Source organism: Lactuca virosa, chromosome 2 (assembly GCF_052849685.1).
Source record: "Lactuca virosa cultivar CGN04683 chromosome 2, Lactuca_virosa_CGN04683_v6, whole genome shotgun sequence".
NCBI classification, from domain to species: domain Eukaryota; kingdom Viridiplantae; phylum Streptophyta; class Magnoliopsida; order Asterales; family Asteraceae; genus Lactuca; species Lactuca virosa.
The window spans coordinates 268667396-268671141 of record NC_136427.1 but is presented as its reverse complement, the minus strand read 5'-3'; the positions used below and the strand labels follow the sequence as shown (position 1 = coordinate 268671141).

General features: G+C 31.6%; 1 long non-coding RNA gene across 4 annotated transcripts; it reads left to right on the top strand.

Moving 5' to 3' along the window:
• Positions 1–2499: 2499 nt before the first annotated feature.
• LOC145161040 (uncharacterized) lies at positions 2500–3746 on the top strand. 4 transcript variants are annotated; one of them, XR_013738325.1, is made up of 4 exons: positions 2500–2906; positions 3018–3127; positions 3209–3395; positions 3507–3746. It is a non-coding gene; the product is annotated as an uncharacterized LOC145161040 (long non-coding RNA). The 4 variants fall into 4 exon arrangements; XR_013738327.1 differs by having other exon boundaries at positions 3018–3141; positions 3215–3395; XR_013738328.1 differs by having other exon boundaries at positions 3018–3141.

Genomic DNA, 3746 nt, shown 5'->3' with positions numbered 1-3746 from the left:
TTCTTCCCTTCCTCTTTCTCCGCCTATCTCCTTCCCATCCCAATCTCTCTGTCTCGATTGTGGGTTTGATTTTCAGGTTCGGTTGTGGGTTTGATTTCGGGTTCAATTTTTTGTTTGATTTCAGCTTACATTTTGAGTTCCAAGTTGGAATTTAGGTTTCATTTTCAATATCAAGTTTGATTTCAGTTTTTAGGTTTAATTTCAGTTTTAATTTTGAGCTTCATGTCTGCTTTCGGTTTCAGTAATGAGTTTGATCATTTTGAGCTATAGGTTCTTGAACGATAATGATTTACTTGAATCTGACTCACTTATGAGTGATTTCGGTTTTGATTTTAAACTTCAAGTTTTGAGTGATTTACTCTGACTGTTGGTGGCGAAGTGGGAGGAGTGAGTCGTGAGGGTTATATGAGAGATGTTTGATGGTGTGACTGGTCATGGTCAGTTGTTATTGATAACGAGAGACGGACAGTTTCCGACAGAGATGGAGATTGTTTCCGATGGAGATGCAGGTTAATGTCGGCAGGGTTGTGTTTAGGGGTTTAGAGGACAGAAGATGGAAACAGTAAAAGGAGGTGGGGTGGACCCACAAGTTTAAATAAAATATTTTCTAATAATTAAAAATAATTAAAAATCTAAAAAATAAATGAAAAGAAACCAAAAGGGCATTATAGTCATTTTATGTATGTCAGAGACGAAGCGTGCAAATTTTAACGATATAAAAGACGGCTCGAGTTAATTTTTAAAAATAAGGATTAAACGTGCAATTTTACACTTACACTAAAGACGAGTCGTTGGTTTAAGCAAAACCCAAATGAATCATTGCTATATATACGATTTTGGTATGATTAGAATCATTATTCTTATTATTATTATTTTAAAATTATAATATTTCGTGTTTAGTTAACAAAGTAAATCAATATGAACCATACAAAACTTTTTTAAAATTATTTGTTTTTAAATGTTGTATTGAAAATTATTTTTCATGTTTTAAACTATTTATTATTAACGGTATTAGAAATCAACTGATAGATATATGTATTTTGTATGTTTGAAATTGTTTTTGTTAGAATCTTACGATCATAATTTTGTAAAACGGAACACAATCATTTATAAGATTTTTATTTTGGACAACTTTGTCACGTCTTTACATTTTTTAAAGAAAAATAGTGCTTTGTAAGTTTTATATAAAACATGGTTTAATTTAACAAAAATTCTAATACAACTATTCATCGATCATACCAAATATTAACCAGTATCCGTGCTATCTATATTTGTTATGATCAAGGTTTTAAAAAACATGTCATGGATCTAAGGCTTACATTTGATGTCAAGCTTTAACAAAATGTCGACTTAATATATATATATATATATATATATATATATATATATATATATATATATATAAAATTGTCACCTTAAATCACTCCTTATAAACGATGTGGTTCGTCACATCTCGTAAAAATTCGAGTCTTGATATTTCCGTCAAATCACACCTTTAGGTTATTTAGAATTTCGGTTATGACAATCGACTAATCTTTAACAAATTACATGAATTAAGTACAAGCTCCACTTAGAAGAATATAAAGAAACTACACGTATTTATTATTTAATACATAATATAATTTACGATATGATGACTTCATTTGTCACATTTAATTAAGAGTGTATAACCTTTGCAGCCACGGAAAGTTGCAATTAAAATTAATTGTTGTCATTATCATATCAAACCTATAATTGACTTTTTTTTGTTAGTTAAATCATTAATTTGTTTGTTTCTTCTTCTTATTATTATTTCTGCGCAAACAATATCCAATTTCTCATACTATCATATTAGTTCTAATTAATCGATGACAAATTAAATTGTTTTCTACCTTTTATTACTATAAATATTCTTACCCATTAAAATGATGATAAGTGTCATCATTTCACCATTCAATTTATTTTTATTTGATATATTCATAATATATATCTTTAATTAGATAATTAAAAAAAATATGAAATGATGATATTTATCATAATTTTAATGGATAGAAATATTTATAGGCATAAAAAGTAAGAAAAAATCTAATTTCTCTTCATTGATTTTTGTGAGATCCATTGAGTTAAATATTTCAATAAAAAAACATATGTTTTTTTTTCATAATTTGATTATTTCATTTACATCTTGAATTGGCAAACAATATATATATATATATATATATATATATATATATATATATATATATATATATATATATATATATATATATATATATATATATCAGTGTTGTAAATATCGGCATAGACGGCCGATTAATCGGCGCCTAGGCGCTTGGCGGTCCTCTACCGTCGACGTTTATTGCTAATCGGACTATATAATCGGACGTGGTCAAAGTCGGTCAAAGACGGGTCTAGGCAGGTCTAGACGGGTCTAGGCGCCCAAATCGGTCAACGAAAGTCAATGTAATTTAAAAAAAAAATTAAGGGCAAAATTGTCAAAATGTAACAAATGCTTCTAGGGTTGCTTCCGATTTCTCATTCGATGCAGTCAAAAAAAAATCGAGATTCTCTCTGCCTCTCTGGACACAACCCACGAACGAGAACGAACAAAGGGAAATCGGCGCATCTGCTTCTTCCGTCGACTTTAGCTCCGGCCTCTCACGTCGTCGACTTTAGCTCCGGCCTCCGGTTCGTCATCTCCTTCAAGCAACGACGTCGCAGTCCCCTTCCAAGCTTCAGTTCACGACTTCACGACTTCTCAGTCGCAGTTCCAGCAACTCTATTCTGATATATCTTTCGAACTGATTTTGAGTCACCATTATCTTTCGAGCTAACATGTGATGTTGGTTGGAATGAAATCGAAGACTGGAACACCCTCTAAAATCGTCTGTTCTTTCTAAAATCATTTGTTCTTTCTGCAACATCAGGTAAGAAATGATTTTTTAAAATTGTTTGTTCTTTCTTCATCTTTCTAAAATCGTTTGTTGTTTCTTCATCTTTGTTAATTGTTGGTTGGATTTCTGTCTTGGTTGTAACAGGTAAGGCAGAAGGGTATTTGATTCGGGTAATTTCTTGACCAAAATCTCTAATTGTTTTGTGTATGAAACCATATGCCCACCAAGTGTTCGATCAATTGCCTGAGTGAAAGGTATTTGGATTCGGGTAATTTCTTGACTAAAATTATGGTCCCTTGATCATCTATGAAGTTATTAAGAACCATGGATTGAAGATGTAGGTGGTTTGGTTCTAGTTCTCGGTTGTTTATGGTGCGACAGTGGTGGAGTGTGATGGTGCAGAACAGATGCAAACAGGAAGGTGGTCAATGGACGTGTTTGGTGGTTGAAGCAAAAACGAATGGAGCAGTTGGTGGTATTTGGCTGTATGTGTATGTAGCAAAAACATAGATTGGATTGCAGGTTAGTTCTTCATCCCTCAATTCTTGGTTTTATGTGTGTATGTGTATGCAGCAAGAACACATATTGGTTTTGCATATGTCTGAAATTGAATATCTTTTTCCATTTTTCCAGCTCTATTGATCTCTCAAGCACCACACCAGATGTTTTAAGCAGTGAGTTATGTAAAAGGCTTAAAGGATTTCTTGAAGCATGGCCTCCTTCAAGTCCCCAACCTCATGTCAATGAACTTCTTATAGCAAAGGAGTTTTTTAATCATAGTTTCATGTTATCATGTTATATTTATTAAAATTTTAATATACATTTGTCATTTATAATGTTATATTTAATGTTATATTCTTAGATTTAATGTTA